At 42.4% G+C, this 21677-nt stretch overlaps 1 long non-coding RNA gene across 1 annotated transcript; it reads right to left on the reverse strand.

Moving 5' to 3' along the window:
• Positions 1 to 214: 214 nt before the first annotated feature.
• LOC141423101 (uncharacterized) lies at positions 215 to 21101 on the reverse strand. The gene is made up of 3 exons (XR_012447755.1): positions 20963 to 21101; positions 16090 to 16183; positions 215 to 370 (listed from the first exon to the last, which is right to left on the reverse strand). It is a non-coding gene; the product is annotated as an uncharacterized lncRNA (long non-coding RNA).
• Between the last annotated feature and the right edge of the window lie 576 nt (positions 21102 to 21677).

The following is a 21677-nucleotide window of genomic DNA, read 5'->3' on the forward strand; positions in this document are numbered from 1 at the left end:
CAGTGTAACATTGTTCAGTATCAACAATTAGCAAGAATATTGCAGTAGAGAATAAGCTCAGTCATCAGTGGTGGCTTATAATCAGTGTCTGTTTATAATCTCTTTGATCTTCCCTCTCTGGTTCACCACTCTGAAATTTCCATTGGAACCCCAGAAATATGGTTGTTATGCAGGCAGTTCTCTTTCCAAAGGAATACTTACCAGCTGCATCCAAGGAAGATTCTTCATGGTCATCCACCAGAATAGCAGGGATGCTGGGAGATGCTGGGTGTCAGACAGGTCGTGGTAACTGGAGAAAGTCTAAAGACCTTCATCTGATGAGTTCTCAAGAGCCTCTTTACCTCTCTTCTCCTGTCCCTCTCTGTTCAACCTGGTAGGATAGAATGGGATTAAATCAAGAGGATGAGGTACAAAACTCCCAGGTGCTCCTGATACAGGCAAAAGGGAGTGGTAACATAAGGTAGGGACACTCCCTTCAAACAGAAAGAAAATATTCCCCTGGGATAAAAATAATGTAATGCTGCTTTCATGGAAAGAAACAGGAGGAGGAGCTCAGAACCCAGACTGGACAGTGATGTTGTGAGGAAGGATTTTCAATTTGCCTCACAGAAAGATGTAATGGTGGCTTAACCTTTTCAATAAGTTATGCTGAATTTTACATCAAGCAGAACAGTCAATGTTCCTGACACACTGAAGCATCCAAGTGCTTTGAGCGTTTTAGGAATCTTTGTGTATAGAGTGACATTGTACAATTTTTTTTAGTCTGATAACATTCCTTGCTATGAAATCTCTGCCAAGAACTTATGATCTAGCATAAAAATCAGATATGGATCTCATCATCAAGTTATCCACAAAAGAGAGAAGAGGTAGATTCTGTGAGTTCAAAGACTTCACAGGCTAATTAGTTCTATCTAGGTACAGATGAATAACACCAGGAAAATGGACAGCTTGTGAAACCCATGCCTGCTCTTGAGTTGGTTCATTTGCAGACTCTTTTCATATTTTACCCATCCTATCCCAAACTCTGAATATTTATTGTCACTTGAGGGGAGCCATTTCCATTCATTATCATTTCCCTCATCTTCATGTTTTCCTGAAGTCAAAGTCAAAAATGTCCACTTAACAATGAGTTCACATTACCGAACATAAAAGCACAATAGTCTCTCTGGGCATGGAGACATAAATGACCAGGGAAGATTTCAATATGCACAGAGAACATTGTAGTGTACATCTCATATATTGTATTCTCATGAATACTCTGCCTTGGTTTTATTACTTGTCAGTTCACACCTCCCAAACTGATATACCACCCACATTGCACATTGTGCTGAAAATGGAAACACTGTTAAAAGTATCTTGAGTTATGCAGTTCATCACATTATCTAGCTGTCTCTGGATTCTACAGCTCCAACATTCATGGAAAAAGGAATAGAGCATTCCAATAGGAAAGCATAAGGAAGAATAGAACAAATAACTCAGTGATTATCGATATACATGAAGTGATATTCCATGTGTATGGAGAAGATGCCAATGCTATGAAAGTCAGTTCTGCATAACTCAACCTATTGATGCAATGCGCTGCCAATTAAGAAACATCATGTTATTCCAAAGATACCAAACACAGACTTTCAAGTGTATAAAAAAAGTCAAAAACCCCACAAAATACAGCACTGAAAGAGACCAAAGTCAAACAGCTGTCATGGCCCAAATCTGACACTTCAAAGATAGCTACCATAACTGAAATATGGAGGTACTCCTGAGAAAATCCTTTAATCATAGAGCTCCGGAAGAGAGCCACAGAAATATACTTAACAAAGAAAAGACCACTCAATAGCAAAATGAATCTTTTCAACAAGTAATGCTGGAACAAATGGACATTCACAGACCACAAAAATGGATTTTAAAATAAACCTTATAACTGCCACAAAAATTAAATCAGAATGGATCATAGACTGCAAGTGTAAACCATAAAATGGCTTTTGCCCAAATGCTGGGAATGAAACTCACAGTCTTGCACATGATTGACAAACCTTCTATCGATGAGCTGCACCCCAATGCTACAAACATTCTATAGAACTCCCAAAGTCAATGAACAAAATCTAGGTGAGCATGGATTTGCATTTAGACACACTGCAATTCCAAAAGCACAATTCAGAAAAAAATGGATTAAGTCAGACTTTGTTAAAATTGACCTCTGCTCTGTGAAAAACATGGTTAACATAAGTAAAAGAGAAAGTATAGACTGGGAGGAAAAGCTGGTGATATGTAAAGATACGATTCTTTGGAGTTCTGGGTATGGGAGGGAGGAATGAGTAGGTATAGTAAGGTGGACTTTTAGAGCCATGGAACTAGTCTATGTCACTTCAGTGGATGATATATATTATTATGTCTTTCAAAACTACCTAAGAATCCTCAAAGAGTGAGGGCCTTTATTTTTAAAAACTCATTCAGGAATATTAAATTCCTACATATGATGGCTACAGCTGTTCTGTGATCCATTTTTATAGATCAGAAGACTGAATTTCAGGAAAGATAAAATGATCAGTTGTCCAGAGATAGGAAGAAATCAAATAGGGGGAGGCTGGAAAGCTTTTGTTCTTAATCTGGAGCAACTTTATATCTTAAAAAGCTGTCTCCCATCATATCCCCTTTCTGCTTTATCATTGGAGGGATGTTCCCCTCCTCATCCAAAGCCCTTGATTCATCAGGAAGAGGATGATAGAGGAGGTAGATATTATGACTTCCACACTGTATATTTATCTTATGTGTCTGCATACAGTTAGTGCTGCTCTTGCCATGTCCCTAAAGTTAGTATGGAAATGAAAACAGCTGGTTAAAGTCACTTTGCAAGTGGACCATCTGTGAGCTGGAGATTTCATGCAGCTGAACATAATCAGGACCTAGGGTCACCTCACCTGGAATGAGCTTGAGTATAAGGCACTTGGCCAGCAAGCAACCCTCAGCCAGTTACTTCTGGAGGCCCTGGGCCTGGTCATCACCACTGTCATCCAGGATGAAGAGGTCCTTAAGATGTTGACTGAGGAGAAATAATACATTTCTCCCCTGCCATAACTCCTGCCTTAACTAAGACAGCTTTCGGGTCTGGTCTTGAAAGAAGACATTGGATTCCCTGAGGTAGAACAGAGATAAAATTGAACCTTGCAAAGAGTTACACCATATATTATATGGGCTTTGACAGAGGTGCCTGTGAGCAACCCTCAGCAAGTTTCGTCACCTCTGATGCCACAGATTCAGTCAGCAGCAGGCTCATCTGTACCTCCTTTGAAGCAGGTACTATGCTCTCTCACCATGATCAGTACAGGGCTTGGCCAATTAGAACTCAATAGAAATTTAGACTCAGTGGAAGATCATTAGTTCCAGGCCTTTGTCTGACATTATGCCTGCAGTATCTATCATGGTAGAGAGAGGATCCTAATAAAAATATTTTGACCAGTTCTTGAGAAAAGCAGGCAATTCTCTCCCTGAATCAGAATCCAGTAACTAAGATTTTTAAACCTTGTCCCAAACTACAGCCTTTGTGCCCCTTTGTGTCACCATATTCTTATCCTCAGCAAATTCAGGGAGAAAGGTCTATGTCTATGTTTCTAGGAATATGGGAAGGATGAAGTTTATTTCAAAAAGGGAAGTGAAGAATCAACTTTGGGAGACATTTCATATCTCATGATAAAACAGATACTCATTCATCATTTGGGTGACTGAACCTACAAAACTAACTGTATTTCCACAGCAGGTGGCCATGGACATACACAATAGCTTCAGATAAAAGAAATTTCTTTTTCAGGTCTTGGAATTGCTCTTGCCTGGCTTCCATCTGACAACACAATTTCTCATTGATTTCTAAGATGTTCATTTCTTCCCTTGGAGCAGACAAAGGGATGAAAGATCCTGCTGTGGTGGTGTTTCTAGCAGAAGAAACTAAGCCAGGTACTGTGGAGAAGAAATCAAAACACATGAAGTCAAATAGGTGTCATCAGGTCTGAGGTATGGCTATAACTTTAATTATTAGCTTACTATTGAGAGAAAGTTGATCAACACCCCCACTTGAGCATCCTTAACCCTGGAAACAAGGGACAAGAAGCCAGAATTCACAGCCAAAGTCACTACCTGTGGCTCAGACTATAACAGGTGTGAGGGAGAAGAGCCTCACATGCCAGGTAATGCCCTGGAGTAGCACTAACAGAACAAGAATGTGGAGGCTGTCATGGAATGGCTGCTGCCTTCCACTGTCAGTCAACATTGATACTCAAGCCATCTGGTTTTAGTGAATGTTATTATTGATTGGAGCTGCCTAGTCATCAGTTGAAATAGCTGTGTGCTCTTCTACCAATACCAGTACCTCTCTTTCCTAAAAGATTAAACCTATTTCTCATTGCTCATTCTTATGTATGGCCAAAGTCATCAAAGAGGAAATAGCTCCCCAACAAGTTATGCTTTCTTCAGAGCTACCCAGAAGTCCATTTCTTTAACATTGGAGCATATCTTGTAAGGCTTTTCATCAAGTGAAAACTGTAAGACATTGCTGATATAAAAGTGTCCTGTTTTCTTTGAATATTCACCTATTATATCGAACTGGTTTGAAATGTGTGAACACAGAGCTATATATCACACTAAGAGAATAAATGTCTAGTCCTTCAGGCTGGTGGAATGACTCAAGAGCTAGAACACCAGCCTACCAAACATGAAGCTGAGTACAAATCCTTTATCAGTATTCCAATTTTCTCCTGTTTTTTGGGACCATTCTGCTTTTGGATATATATATTTTTTGAATTGGGATTTGAACCAAAGGCTTCCACTTAAGAAGCAGGCACTCTACTGTTTGAGGCACATCTCTATATATTCCATTTCTATGTTGGCTTCTCATTGGGGCAGATGTTGGCTTTTCATTAAACCCAAGTCAACTCTGCCACTTCTACCCCTCAACCTCCTCCATGTTTTGGTTTTGGTTTTGGTTTCATTTATATTTTGTTTGCTTGGGTTTATTTATTAAAATATTTATTTTTTCATTCTCTTTTTATATACTTATGTACTTATTTGTGTATTGGTGGGACTGGGAATTGAACACAGAGATTCACACTTGCAAAACTAGAGCTCTACAGCTCGAGCCATACATCCAGTTAATTTTGCTGTGGTTAATTAGGAGATGGGGTTTCTTGAACTATTTGCTTGGACTATGATCAAACAATGATTCTTCTGATATCAACCTCCAAGGCAGTAAGGATAACAGGTGTGAGTCATCAGCACCTGTCTATATTTTTGATTTCTGAAACAAGCTTTCCAGGTTGGCCTGAAACTCATGATCCTACTGTCTTCACCTCCCATGTGTACCCACACACTCAGCTATTTTTGTTCATTTTTAATGTCACCAAACACCTGTAAATATGTGTTACTTATGAATACATCTTAGCCCCACAAGAGCTCTATCTAAGCTGGCAACAGGATTCAGATGATTATGTATATAATCTTGAGTACATGTTGTGACCATCTATTTTTGGAAGACTTATAAATATGCTAATTCATTGATCTCACATATTGAACCAAACAGGGCCCAACACTGCTCAATAGATATGTGAGTGAGTTAATTTAATGCTGTTGACTTTGGTAGATTCAGCCTTTCACAACTGGACCTTGTCTACTTTGGGTCATGCCAGAAATGGAGCAACCCAACCCATACTACTCAAGACCTGAAGATCTAGCAACAGGGTTGGTGTCACTTTTCTTGACCTTTCAACCCAGAACCTCAAAGGGTCCTGTGACAGACCTATTCTTTGCAGTCCTCTCAAATGAGTAGCATTCCTCTGCTGGACTGGACTATGTGTGTATTGTGTTGGGCAGAGTGGAAGGGATGGGAAGGAAAAGGAACAGTAGCCAAGGAGGAGGAGAGATGGAGGTGGTCAGGAAGTAGGAATTGGTGGAAGGACCTGGGGGAAATGGGAACAGGGAAGACAGAGAAGAAGATGGGCAGAAAGACAGATTTGGTTATCCAGAGCAGAATAGGAGGAGGGAAAGGAAAGAGAGTGTGAATAGGAAGGAAGGATGGGAGGGGAAAGGGACAGGAGGGGAAGGAAGAGTTCCAGTAAACCCAAAATCCTGTTCCACGTGTCATCAAATGCTCAGTGAACAGTGAACAGTGGGAAGAGGATAATTGCAAAGTAAAGGAAAGGTTTACACTTGGGTCATCAGGGAACTGACATCAGAATGGAAAAGTAGCAGCCCAACTAGATCAATGAGGTTTCCAGGAGGCCTAAAACACATTTTCAGGTCCCTAATCCCAAAATGGATTTAATCTGTTCTTCAATATCAAACACAAAGACAGGCAGAGCGAAGGTAGTGGGGACTGCAGATAGTGTCCCCAGGGACTAGTCTGACAGGAAATGGTGCCTGGTGAGGACATTTTGAGAAGGGACTTTCACCTGCAGCAGGTCTGCACTTGTGGTTGCATGGTGTAACAGTGAGCACTCTGGACTCTGAATCCAGCAATCTGAGTTCAAATCTCAGTGGAACATTACTGTTTACTGGAAGCCATCTTTTGCTTTTAATTGGCCTGAAACTGGTTCTTCACAGAAAACTCAATTCTCCCCTTCTGAGTACCCTGCAGGTGCTGATTTGGGAGACCAGGAGTTTTGGTTCCTGGAAGGAAGCTGTGAGGGGAAGTAGCTGATTAAGGACCTGGGTCCTGCCACAAGCAGCTACCTTTTTTGCTGCACAGCTGCAAAAAAGTGCAGGCTTTCCCATTCACTCTCAGGAAACCAGTCCTTAATTAGGCCCAGTCCACAGGGAAACTGTTAACATAGAAAACTAGGGTGATTGAGACCTAGACACTCAGTTGATGGCTTCCCCACTTGGCCTGTGCTCCCTGGACTCTAGATCTTGACTCTGACCCTCAGGGCCAGTTGACCTCTCAGGTCCCACCTGTGCTTAAGTGGCCTCGGGGAAGGGGTGGAAGTTGCCTCTGAGTCCTGTAACCTGGGCTTTTTCTCAGCTGGACACCATGTGATTGGGTGTTGCCCTGTGTCTCTGGACAGAAAATGATCCATGTGCCAAAATGTACTTCTTGGCTCCTCAATCCCTTCATCTGATAGGATTGCAAAGTTTTTCATCTTCCTGTCATGGGTCCAGTATTGATTAGGTACATTTCATTTCATGTTCATTGGAAAGAACACAGGACAATACTCAGCACTGTGAATTTAAGTCCAACAAACTAGAAGAGAGGTCTAGGTAGGAAGAAACAGGTATGCTCCTCTCCTGACTAAAAGTGGTTGAGAAAGCATCTTAGGATTCAGATTGTGGAGCTGTAGTATCAAATATGGGTGCACAAATGATTGGAAGGCAGAAGAAAGATTGAGTCGTTGACCCTCAACCTTCTGCATCTAGTACTTTGGTCTGGAAATTTTGAGTCACCAGAAACACAACCCAGCACACATGTACACAACCCAGCATCAGAATATTCAGATACTCCTAACTCCTGAGTGGAGAGTAGACATGGTTTCACATTTAGACATTAAGACTGTTAAACTAGACAGGTTCAGTGGGTGTTGTGCTTGGATGTGAAGTGCCCACTTCCCAAAGGCTTGTGTGCTGAAGGCTTGATTTCCAGCTGGTGTCAATATTGCATCATGAGAAATAATAATTTCATCATTGTTCTGTGGGGAGGTGGAGCCTGATTGAAGGAAGCAGTCTCTCTTTCCCTCTCTCTTCCCTCTCAGCCACTGCCAAGTGAGCAGTCCTGCTCTGTTCCCCACCATGATATTTCTGTCCATCTCAGACCAAAAGCAATGGAGCCAGCTGAACATGGCCTAAAACCTTTGAAACTGTGAGCCAAATAAATCTGTCTTCTGTTAAGTTGTTTCACTCAGGTATTTGTCACAGCTATCAAAAACTAACACAATGGGAAATTACAAATGAGCCATAGCTGGGTTTACATATGGTTCACAGTGGATGGCCTGGAGGTCACTACTGCAGAGGAGTGGGATTTATGTTTTCTCTATGTATTCTTTCATCATGTGAATAATTATCAAAGAAAATATTTGCATGTGTTCCTTATGTTTAAAAACAAAAAGATAGGAGCCATATATGGTGGTACATGCCTGTAGTGCCAGTTATGTGGGAGGCCTACATACTAGACTGTGCTGAGCAAAAAGTGAGACCCTAACTGAAAACTAACTAAAGCAAACAATGACTGGAGCATGGCTCAATGGTAGAGTACCTGCCTCGCAAGAACAAGGCCCTGCATTCAAATGCTGTGACCTGGAAATTTTGTCTCATCACCACATGGCCAAACTAAGAAAAGCTAATTCATACTTAATTCACTTCTACATGTGGAGAAGTAAGATAGTAGGGCCACTGTGGCATGTGAGGCAGAGAAAGCAAGATCCTGGGACCTGGTGGCCACAGTCATTTCACCCCAAAGTCACCTGAGAACTTGTGCGGCCTGCTGGGTTACTGTGCCCTGGACCTGGCTTTGAACTTCCAAGGCTAGATACTGTGGTCCAGGCTGGGTGGCCAAGTCAGATGCTGCAGTCTTGTTGGCTCACGTGGGATGTGTGGGAAAATTCCCTGTGGACCCAGCCTCTCTAAGACACCACTTTCTTGAACTGTGCTCCAGAGGAGCCTCACAGGTGCTGCAGTGGATGTGGAGACCCAGAGCTACCCTGAGGTTCCCAGGGACAAAACTCTAAGCAGGGAACAGGAAGTATGACATTAGCCCACTTAATCAATAGAGGAAAATGGCCTTTCAAAAGCTAAATAGTAAGGTAGATCCCTGGATGTGGAGTTCAGAGTGCTCACCATTACACCATGGAACCACAAGGACAAATGTGCTGTAGAGGCAAAGTCCACTCTCAGAATTAACTCCATAGACACAAAGTCCTGTCAGGACCCTGGAGGACTCCATCATCAGCCCCCATAATCCCTTTGCTCAGATCTTTGCACTGTCTCTACCAGAATGAGGTGAATCCACTTGTAGTTCATGGACAGAGTGACTGAGCCAAAGGGTTGAGAATTGGCTGTGGGTTATGGGAAGCCAATGAGAAAGGAAAGAGAGGCCAGATGGATGAGAAGACAGTTAAATGCTACAAGTTATCACATGGGTCAGGGACTGCATATTCCCTGATTCTCAGGAGCACTTCCCATTGGAACTCTGCAAGAGGATCCTTAGCCTAAAGACAACCATCTCCTGATATTTCCAACAGTCAATATCAGAGGCTACAGAAGATGAAATTAAGAGTAATAGAGAGTCAAGGTGAACATGACTCAGATACAATGGACAGGAAGTGTTGAAACCAGATTACTTAAAAACACCTGGTGCAGCCTGGGTTGGTAGCTGATGCCTTCAATCCCAGCTACTTTAGAGGCAGAGATAGGAGGATGGTGGTCTAAGATGAACTGTAGCAAAATGAGAGTTGAGATCCCATCTCAACAAAAAAGCTGGGCTTGATGAAGTACACCTGTTATCTCAGCTAAGGGGGGGTGCTGATGGAAAAGCTCAAGTGATACAGTGCCTATCTAGTAAATGGGAGGCCCTGTGTTCAAATGCCACTACCATCAAAAATATTTGTTAAATAAATTGTCAAGCACAGCATGAAAAAGTTTGAAAGGGGCCCATGGGACAAGATCCAAGTCCAGTCCTACCTTTTCCTAAAGAGCAGACACTGATGCCTTGGGGCTGAGATTTACATGAAGCCACATGACCTCTTGACAAACCTGGAGCAAACCCTTTCCATAAACATTGACAGAGAACAAAGAAGGCACCAACAAGGAGACCAGAATAGGCACTGTGGATGTTGGGTCACCTTGGCTAGACAGGTATCAGGATTTACAAGAAAGCTTCCGAGTATATTCCAAAGCAGATCAGGAGAGAATTCATTCAAAATGTTAAGAGTGAAGGAACAGCAGTGAGTACAACCACAACCCAACTCTTTTACTGTAATCTTATGAAGATAATTGCACACCAAGTGATACAATAAAGCATTTCTAGGAATATTCCCAATATCTAGAGCCACATATCTCTAAAGTAAAAGAGACTACACTTTCTTTTGCTACACTCTCCCCTCTCTGCATTTTTTTTCTCTGAACACTTCATCAAGTAAGGTTGCTTTTTAGTATTTCATGGCAGTAAAAAATGGCACAGATGTGTAAATATGTAACTAATTTTTAATTTCAGATGTAATGTTTTATATTTCCTTCAAGGGAGGGAGACTGAAAAGTTTTAGTTGAGGATTTTATTTTGTGAACTTCACTGACCAAAAGTAAAACTTTCAAATTGTGGCCCTGACCATACTAAAGGACTGGGAAGTGAACACAGCAGAATGTTAGCTGGAAGCTTTATTTGAAAATGAAAAAAAAACAAAAAACTACATTCCATGCCTAAATGGCCTAAATGGCAGAAAGGCCTGTGGACAGTAAAATCCGTGGAGCATGGTAGCTTAGATTAGCCATGAAGAATGGAATTCCCCAATCCTGATGTGCTCAGGTCACCCCTATGCTACAGCCATAACTGCCCTGTCTCCCTATGCCACAATTAAAAGAGAAGTCTTTCAAACAGGACAGGGGCACCATCCTCCAGCTTCTTCCTGCATGGCTGGCTGGGCTGCCATAGCAACAGACCAGGCAAGAGGTGCCTCAAGACTCTCCAAGTTCCAAAGGCGGTCAGCCCACTGTGACATCACAGCCATGTTGTTCTTGAAAGGTCAGAACACTTAAGCACTCCAACTGTAACCCCTCCTCTTCCAGTCTCAAGCCACATGTGTGACAGTTTTCTGGCAAGATCTTCTGATCTGGGGATTGCTTTTCTCTTCCATGTTCCCTCCTCAGTCATTCAAGTTTGAACTCTCATGACATTTCTGTACTGTTCCGAAGAGCTGCCAATCTGGAACCCAGTTAATTCACAAAGGAAAACTCCCTTAACCTTGGATGAGGCAACTTCCCTCTCAGAACTACATCTCCCATCATGTTGGGGAGTATTCCCTTATGTGACGCAAAATGTCCCACAGTGGTAACCAGGGGTTGTTGTCCAGGATTCTGTGTTCCTATCTTCAACAAGACATGCAAACACACATACTGCCTGGCAAGAGCCTCAAAGTGACCCCATGAATTCAATTCATGTCACCAAGAAATTACTTCACTTTGATCTGAGAAATACACAGGCACACACAGCTATAGCCAAGGAATGCTTAGTGTTCCCTAATCAGTGAAATTGTTAGCAGCTCTCAAGAGAGTGGCAGGTTTCAGTAACAGCAGAAACTATGGAATAGCATGAAACACGTTGGAAAGAAATTCATTTCTGCAAAGGTTTTCTGAGGGCAACACAGTACCCCTTTCATTCACAGAACTGAAGACATGAAGTCAGAGTGACACAAGGCTGTTCCTCATGTGCCTTTGGGAATGAACTGAAATTCCACAAATCAATGATGGCCAATTGATCAACAAATACCAAACCCACACACAGACACACTCACACAAATTGTCAACATTTTAATGGTTATCTTGTAATGAATTTCTTACATTTTATCTACTGGATAGGAACATTGAGCAAGACCAGAAGTCACTGAAAACCAGACACACTGGGGCATTCCATCTCTTTCCACAGTGTTAATGACAGATTTTGATTCAAGGAGTCTTCTGCATTCCTAAGCCTTGGATATACTCAATGAGTGTGAAATAGTTTGTAGTATGAGAATGTTTGTGTTTAGTGGAATCAATTTTAACTTTTAGTAGAAGAGGGGAGGTTAGATGGAAGAGATGGATTTGAAAAGGGGATTCAACATTGTTTTTGTTCCCTGTTTTGCCCTGTGATTATCAGGCAGCTCATGGGAGGTTTGGGGAACAGGAAGAATGTGAATCCTTGTTTATTGCTCCATGCTGTTACTTCTTTTGGGGTTTTAACAGGTTGTCTGCTTTGCACATCATCTTTCTCTCCTCTTTTCTTCTCACATTATTTCTAATTTCCACTTACTGGAATAGTAAAGATAGCATAATACATAATGAGTTCATATTCCTCTGTAAGCATGTTGCTGGATGCTGGTGATTCATGCCTGCGGGCCTAGCTGCTCAGGTGGTGGAGATCAGGAGGATTGTGGTTCCAACCCATCCTGGGCAAATAGTTCAAGAGACCCTGTCTTGAAAAAAACCCATCATGGAAAAGGACTGGTGGAGTGGCTCAACTTGTAGCCCATGAGTTTAAATACCATTTCCACAAAAAAAAGTGTTCAGTCAGATAAATGTATGCATATTACAAGTTCATGATGAAACATGTTTCTGGAACATACACATTATATGTATGTGGCAGGTGTTATTTTATATAATGTGCATATAGGATATACATCATATATTTATGCAAATTTTATAAATTTGCCAGATTAGTCCACCCAGTTCTTATCTCTCATAGGGTTTTCCTTCTACTTTGACTTGACTTCATTTTCATAGTCTTTTACTTCCCAAGAGCACAGACCATATTCATTGTAATTTCCTTATCTTTCCCATATATTCTTGGGAGATACTGAGTTTTACTAATGCTGTTGTTCTGGAGCATTTCAGTAAATTAGAAGTACTTTTGTATTATGCAGTCTCATTACTGGATATGTAAGAAATATCAACAAAAATTCAAGCATCAGAGTGTTTGTTCACTTCACAAAAATTCTAACATCAGAGTGTACGTTCACTTTACCCCCCCTTTAACATTCTTGTCACAGCCTACTTCTTTCTTACTTTCTTTACAGCCTACTATCTTTCTTTCTTTTCTTTACCTCTTAGATATATTGATATCTTAGATATAGTGCTATATATATACTATATATATATATATATATATATGGATATATCCCAATAAGATCATAGATAACAATGGCTGTGGTCTCAGTTTCGGAGATGAATTCTCATGCTTCCTTTGAAGTGAAGAACCCTGCCAAGTTAGATCATGATACTACCGAAGAATCAGTTGACATTACACATGTGTTTCCACATGTCCTCCCTGAGTCGCCAAGTGTCCTGAAAGACATGATTATCAAAAGAAAATTACTGTTCAGCCAGTGGAGACTAGCATGCAGATTCTCTGGCCCAGCTTGCAGAGGTAATCACACCTGTGACTCTTATATACAGCTAGTCTTTATGACTCTCCACGTAGGATTGGAACTCAGTCTCTTCACCCGTTGTTCTGTCCAATAGTTGATGTAGCCTCTGACTATCCTTTCTCCAAACCATGGGTTACTACCCTGTCAGGCCCTCCTATCTTCATCACCTGTTTCCATTCTGAACCCTGTTCCTACCCACTGCTGCTGTCCTGTCCTGATACTTTAACTTCTACAGGGAAGCCAGGCAGGAAGTCATCCTACTGTATGAAGAGCACCTTTTAGGCTACTAATTGCTTGTAATTTCCCCAAACTCAACATTCTCATGGCTTTTTGCCTTCTCTTCCCAGCTTCCCCAGCTCAACTCCCTCTATCCTCTTGGAGCACACCTTTCATATATGACTTGTGCAGATTCTCCTCTTGTGACTGCTTTGGGGAGCCAGACCAAGTAAATCCTTAATTCTTCAATTGGACATGCAAATTAAAAGTGTTGAAATTAAGAGAAGGAACCCTGATTACAAAAACCAAAGTGTAAACTGGGCTGTAGGTGGGAGACACATACTGGCCTAGAGTAAGAGCTGATTTCAGCTCCATGTGTACAGCTCTGTGTCGATGTGCATGGCTTTTCCCAGATTCAATGTCTGTAACTCATGGACTCTGACTTTAAGTAGAGGATATTAAATTGCTCTGTAAAGGGACATCAGCCCAAAAGTAGATGCCAAGTGCAGTACTTCAACACTGCATAAATCATGAGCTACTTAGGCTTTCTGTGTTGTCTCCTCATTTCCTTTAACACTTTAATGTGTCTAATGAACAGTCTAAAGTATATGTTTATTGAATGGAAAGTGAGTCCAGGGGCAGTTATATTCAAGACCCAATATGATTGATTGAGAATACAAGACGAGCTTTGCATTAGGCCATTGCAATTGACCATGGAGTGATTTGTCTGAAACTATCAGAAGAAAGAGTACAATCCATATAGCTAGTGGATCAGGAGCTAATTGTGAGAGTTGGGGATGGGAATTGGTGATCCATTCCACATCTATCGAATTCACTGCCGTGAAAAAAGTGCCTGAGAATCTGGAATGTGGTTTGTGCATCAGAATTTTTAAGAAGCTCCTAGGTGATGCTAACATATAAATAAATATGAGGCATAAAATGAGGGGCACTGGTTCATGGTAATCTAAGGTTGTCAAGACAGAGTTGTCCCAAATGTGTGACTTACTCCATAGAAAAACCTGAGCATCCACTAAACATAATGGAATTTATATTCTCCTGTCAACAAAACTGTGTATCATGCCATAACCTGTAGGTGTATGAGTGAGACATATGCCTTCCATAATTGAAGTACATGTGCAAAACCTGCCAACTTGGCAGTGTTCTTCACCTCAATGGAAGCATGATAATTCTCCTCTTAACCTGAGACCACAGCTATTGTTGTCTATGACCTTATTGGGATAATAATCTTAAAGGGGGGTGAAGTGAACATAACTCTGATGTTAGAATTATTGTTGATATTTCTTACATATCCAGTAATGAGTCTGCATAATACAAAAGTACTTCTAATTTACTGAAATACTCCACAACAACAGGATCAGACACCTAAAAAACTAGCTAGCATTTGTTGCCCTTAATGCAGAGAAACTAAAGCAGATACCTTAAAGCAACTGAGGCCAATAGGAAAAGGGGAACAGGTACTAGAGAAAAGGTTAGATCAAAAAGAATTAACCTAGAAGGTAACACCCACGCACAGTAAATCAATGTGAGTCAACGCCCTGTATAGCTATCCTTATCTCAACCAGCAAAAACCCTTGTTCCTTCCTATTATTGCTTATACTCTCTCTACAACAAAATTAGAAATAAGGGCAAAATAGTTTCTGCTGGGTATTGAGGGGGTGGGGGGAGAAGGAGGGGGCGGAGTGGGTGGTAAGGGAGGGGGTGGGGGCAGGGGGGAGAAATGAACCAAGCCTTGTATGCACATATGAATAATAAAAGAAAAATGAAAAAAATTAAATTAAATTAAATTAAAAAAAAACAGGATTAGTAAAACACAATATCTCCCAAGAATATATGGGAAAGGTAAGGAAATTACAATGAATATGGTCTGTGCTCTTGGGAAGTAAAAGACTATGAAAATGAAGTCAAGTCAAAGTAGAAGGAAAACCCTATGAGAGATAAGAACTGGGTGGACTAATCTGGCAAATTTATAAAATTTGCATAAATATATGATGTATATCCTATATGCACATTATATAAAATAACACCTGCCACATACATATAATGTGTATGTTCCAGAAACATGTTTCATCATGAACTTGTAGTAAGTATATAATATATATGCATACATTTATCTGACTGAACACTTTTTTTGTGGAAATGGTATTTGAACTCATGGGCTACAAGTTGAGCCACTCCACCAGTCCTTTTCCATGATGGGTTTTTTTCAAGACAGGGTCTCTTGAACTATTTGCCCAGGATGGGTTGGAACCACAATCCTCCTGATCTCCACCACCTGAGCAGCTAGTCCCGCAGACATGAGTCACCAGCATCCAGCAACATTCTTACATAGGAATATGAACTCATTATGTATTATGCTATCTTTACTATTCCAGTAAGTAGAAATTAGAAATAGTATGAGAAGAAAAGTGGAGAGAAAGATGGTGTGCAAAGCAGACAACCTGTTAAAACCCCAAAAGAAGTAACAGCATGGAGCAATAAACAAGGATTCACATTCTTCCTGTTCCCCAAATCTCCCATGCTGCCTGGTAATCACAGGGCGAAACAGGAAACAAAAACAATGTTGAATCCCCTTTTCAAATCCACCTCTTCCATCTAACCTCCCCTCTGCTTTTACTAAAAGTTAAAATTGATCAGACTAAGCACCTTCAACTTTTATTGAGAAAGAAATCCTCTAGCATAGGAGAGCTGTTGCCCATCAGTCCTGACAGTAATAGCAGATAAAATGAAGCTGCTAAGCCAATGGCTTCCTTGAACATCAAAGCCTTACCTCTGTTGGATCATCAATCTGTTGTCTGTCCACAAAGAACATGAATTAGTGCTCTCCCTCATGGAGGTCCAGGATGACAACAAAGTCCACTGGGCTACAAAAGAAAACAGAAGATCAAACAAGTCAATTCCTTTTAGAAAACATAATGTAAAAAAACAAGTGGCAATCACAGTATCATACCAATCACCTCCCATATTCCTAAGTCACTGGATCCCTCATGCAAAAATGACCAGTAAATCCATTCTCCTTTTCTATATCATCTTGGACAGATATTTGTCAAGTGCTCTAAATAACTGTAGATCTTAATCAATATCTGAGCAAAAACATAATCAAGTCATTGATTCCACCAAAATGGTTCAGTTTAGTACAAGCATTTTGTTCTAATAGAAGAGATCCCTAAGAAGTACAAATAAAGTAACAGGTAGGTCTGCCACACAGAAGTACTGCAAGGGAGCTGGGGGCATACCTCAAGTAGTAGAGTGCTTGCTAGCAAGCACAAGGTCATAGCTAGGTCCAATTCCCAGTACCAAAAAAACAAAGTCCTGCAAGGTACTCTTTCCATATTGAAAGCAATAAAGTTTACTATCAAGTAACCTCAAAATATATTTTGCTTTAATGCAGAAGTCAGAGCAACAGGACTTGGAACAGTTGGAGACAACTTCCTGTAAGCACAGAAAATACTGTATGACACCACTTAAAAGAAGATACCCACAGGGCTGTCTGTCTTCTAAGGCAGGAATCGGGTCTCTATTCCTGGATCCTGGATACTCAACCAAACATTTGTCTGCACCACTTGATCAGTTGAATCTTGATGCTTCAATTGTTGAAAGACCTAGACTTCTTTGCCACCTTCAGACTAGTGGAACAGTGGGACAGGCCTGCTGAGTGGACTTTTACAGAGTTATCCAAATCCTGCTCTCAGACTCTTTGTCTCCAGTCTGCTGTAAGAAGCAATAGGTCATGCTAGAATAACTGAGACCCAAGAATTCCTAAAAGGTCACTCTGCTCCCTAGGGTAGAGAGGGGTACTTGGCTTTGCCCTAAGATATAAGCTTTAAAATTAGTAGTTAACTCAGAATTTGAACAAATTATAGGAATAGGACTAATAAAGCACCAAAAAATGGTCAAATGTCTTATGTTTATGTGCTATCTAAATCACAGCCTGACATGAGTCTGTACACATCACCATCAGTCCAGAGCCTTCAGATTGCCCTATGCCTTGCTGATAGTTTAGCCCAGAGGCAGTAAATTACAACCTGCTTTAGAGTATACCTCAAAAAGAAGTGAAAATAAAGTATGCTTCTCTTAAAAAGTTGAAGTCAGGTACATATTTTTCTTAGTCAGATATAAACAGGTTTTAATTATTAGTTGGAATGAAAAGTACAGATACCAGAATTCCTAAGGAACACACTAACTCTATTTTAGGTAATAAATTACACAAAGGGACATTAACAATTAAAATTCTAAGGGCTCAGGCTAGAGGTATGGTTCAAACAGTAGAGTACTTGCTTTGAATGTGTGAATTCCTGAGTACAAACCCCAGTCCTCCAAAAAAAAAGAATCTTCCAGGCACCAGTAGCTCACACCTGTAATCCTAGCTACTCAGTAGGCAGAGAGCAGAAGGATCAGATTCAAAACCAGCTCTGGCAAATAGCTTTTAAGACACTGTCTCAATAAACTCATCACAAAGAAGAGCTGATGTAGTGGCTCAAAGGTATAGGCCCTGAGTGCAAACCCCACTACTGCAAATAAAAACAAAAAAAAAATCTATGAGCTGAAGATGTAGATCATTGGAAGGATACTTGCCTAGTACATATGAGATCCTGGGTTTGATTCTTAGCACCATAAATAAGCCAATAAATGCTAAAAAAAAAACCCACATCATTTTTTACTAAAATGATTTACTAAAATTGGAGATGTGCTTAGAAATTGTTACTTGCTCATTTATACAAGTTTATACAAGTTCTTTCAGGAAGAGGGATACTAATTTTGGAGTCTCAAGGAGTAACATAGCTTCTTTAACAAAAGCAGTTCCATAATCAAATGAGGTTCACAGGATTCTGAAAAGACTGAACTCCTTACCTTCTTCTCTTTACCATCTTTTAGACCAGGAGTTGGCAAAATTCAGCCAGTGAGCCAGATGCTTTCAGTTTTTATTGGAAAACTACACTCATTTGTTTACTATTATTTTCTGCTGTTTTCCCACTACAGTGGCATAACAGAATAGCTGAGATAGAGTCTGGATGATCTACAGTCTAAAACATTTACTATTTAGCACTTTACAGAAAAAGTGTATTAATCCATACTTCAGAATAGCATAACTGACTGGCAAACAGGTAAGTAAAATTATATTACCAAACAATCTGGGTGTGGTGACTTGTGCCTATAATCGAAGCTACTGAAGAGTGAACATCAGGAGAATCAAGGTTTGAAGCAGCAGATGGCGTGGAGGCTGGAGTGGAGAGTTTTAAGACCCTATCAATAAGCACTGGCATGGTGGTGCACACCTGTCCTCCCAAGTCAGCAGAAGGCATAAATGAGAGAATCATCATCCAAAAAACAACTTAAGCAAAAAAGGGCTGCAATGGGCTCAAGTGGTATAGCCACTGTCTATCAAATGCAAGGCCCTGAGTTCAAACCCTAGTAGCACACAAAAAAGAAAAAAAAATACTATATAAGCTGAGCCTGGCAGCACATGTTTGTGAATCCCTGCACTAGGGAGGCTGAGGCAGAAGGATCTGGAGTTCCAGGCCAGCCTGGGCTACAAAGCAAGACCCTGTCTCAATAAATAAATAAATAGACAAAAATAATGTGGGATTAAAAAATATATAGGAGTATCTCATTCAAGTTATGGGTTTATTTTTCCCCAAAATAGAAGTCACCTTTCCATACTGTCTCTTGGTAGTCCTCAAAACTACACTATGAGAAAACAGGAGCATAATCAAAAGTAAATGGAAAAAAAGAATATATTAAGAGTTTTCACATTATACAGGCTTAATGAAACCTCGGTCTCCCTATTCTCACAACAATACACCCTGACTAACTAACTGCATTAAAATTACAGCAACTGTCAGCAGACACGTGCACCAAGCCACCTGAGGAGACAAACTGAGCCAGGGTCACAGAGGGCGCCCTCCATGCTTTCAGAGCCAAGGAAGGGCCAACAGCTGGGAAGTACCCAGCTCACCTCTCCTCAACTGTGTCCTGGGAGGAGTCACAGGCCAGGAAAACAAGAATTCCACCTCTTTGTCCCATTTACAGGCAGCACCTGGAGAGGGCTTCCCACTGGACACCTTGCCAGAAGCGCCCTTCTTAAAGGCGGTTCAGGATAGGAACACCAAAGTGTGCTTGTAGGTTCAGGGCCCCAGTCTCAGGAAACGGGGGCTTTTCGCAAATGTCTGGCAGGCTGACAAACTGGGATCATCTCTACTCCCCATTGGTTGATCCTGTGCTCCTTGCCCAGGCCATGGAGTCCATTGCCCTAGTCTCGAGCAGCCTAGGCACCATGGCGCTCACTGACACCTGTTGGCTGGTGGTGTTTCCCACAGCCACAACTTGCCTCCTGGGCCACCTGCCTGGGAATGACACCAGATCGGGAGTATCCAGCTGCATTACCTGGCTGCATCAGACAGGGAATTCCCATCGCAGGTAGCCCTGTCCGGGGAGCCCTTCCACCCTCCTTCCTTCCCTCATGGCCCACAGGGGCACCTGACAGTGCCCGGCCTCCTGCTGCCCCTGCTTAGGAAGTCCGCTTTGGGCACACCAGCAACCACCCCCCCCCCCCCCCCCCCGCTCACCTCAGCCAGAGCTCCCAGCTCCGGCGACAGAGCTGTGCGGCCAAGGCCACAGGCCAACTGTGCACAGCAGCCCTTACAGACACAGAAGCCCCCATCGCTAGCAGCTCCCTCGACGTGCCCCCCAGAGGACCAAATTCGCACTCAGAGCCAACGCTCTTTAGCCGCCCCTCCCCCTCACCCCAGAGCCTCCTCTCCAACCGCCGCTGCTTTGCATGGGTACTGTGCATGTGCTAGGTGCCCACAGTGCCAGCCCAGAGCTCCTGGTCTGCCGCACCGCCTCACGGCCGTGGAAATGTTACCTCTGCCAAGTCTATGAGAAGAGACCCAGAGCCATAGCGCGGGCTGCGGAGACGTGTCCACCGCACAAGTCCTCAACTATGGCCTGGGAGGAATCAGAGCCCAGGAAAATAAGAATGCCGCTGCCTCTAGGTCCAATTTTGGGGCGGCCTCAGGAGGGGACTTGCTACCACACACCTTGGTTCCCCAAACCCCCTAAGAGCACTTCAGGGCGGAGGACCTCTTGACAGCACAGGGACTTCCCTAGGTGTCGAAAGGCTGAAGACTCTCCGGTCATCCCTGCCCCCCTCAATGATCTTGTCCTTGCCCCGGCATGGCAGCCATCGCCCTCAGCCCAAGCAGCCTTGTTGCCATGGTGCTCCAGATACAGGCGCTCCCTGGTGATGTGTCCCATAATGAAATCTCCTCTCTGGGCCACCGGCATGGGAATGGCACAGGGCCACTGGAGCGGCTGCATCAGACAGGGAAATCCCGGCTGCAGATGGCTGCGCCCAGTGTCCCCTCCCGCCCACCTTCCCTCCCGTGTGGCCAGCAAGGACGTTCCCTGGCTTCAGGCCTCCTGCCGCTCCTGCACCGGGGACACTTGCTCACCTCCACCGACGGACTCAGAGCTCCCAACTCCGCTGGAGCGATAGCTTCGCACACCCACCCACCCACAAGGCCCACCGCACTCCAGAGGCAGCCCTCCAGCCAACTCCTGGAAGTGCCCCTCTAGGCGCTGGATGCGCATCCCCGCGGTGTCTTCTATAGTCGCCTCAGCATCGCCTCTGTGGTGCGTACCTGCACCTTCCAAGAGCTGCCGCCTCCTTGTGTGCCCTGTGGAGAGCCGCTACACTGGTGTCCTGGATTCCAGTACAGCCTCGGGGCCCCAGAAGTGTTTTCTGGGCCATGTCTGTGTGAGCAGAGACCCAGAGAGGTGAATTTCTGAAGAGAATAGACGGACTGCCCTCTGCAGGCCAAAGAAAGGATACTGTCATGGCTAGAGGTTAAAACCATGCCTTGGGGACACAGGGAAGAAGCAGCCAGAATAGGTTCCCAGAGAAGAATTCAAAATGGAGTGATTACATGCACCTTGACAAATTAGTGAAATGTTATTCACAGCAGAAGAATGATCTTCTATGCTAAGAAATAGCACGGGCATGTTGGTAAATTCCAAGGAGGCAGTCTAGCTGATGCTTATGTACTTTGATATTATTAGCCAAGGGGACAAGGCACAGACTCGGTAGTAGCAAGTAAAATTACCTTACTTATATATGTCCCTGTCCATAACATCCACATATTTTGTGTTTGAGGACTACTGCCTTTAGGTGCACAGCTACAAGTAAGATCTTTCCTAAATAATTATATTTGTTTATCTTTTTTTTTAATGTGTATCATCAGTTTTTCCTCTCAGCATTATAGCCTATCCTTACTCAGCAAAGGAAACAAATTGCTGGAATAAGTTATACTATGCTTTATTAGATCAAATTATCCTGGCTGGGCTGATATTTTCAAC

The sequence above is a fragment of the Castor canadensis genome, chromosome 5, assembly GCF_047511655.1.
Source record: "Castor canadensis chromosome 5, mCasCan1.hap1v2, whole genome shotgun sequence".
Lineage (NCBI taxonomy): Eukaryota > Metazoa > Chordata > Mammalia > Rodentia > Castoridae > Castor > Castor canadensis.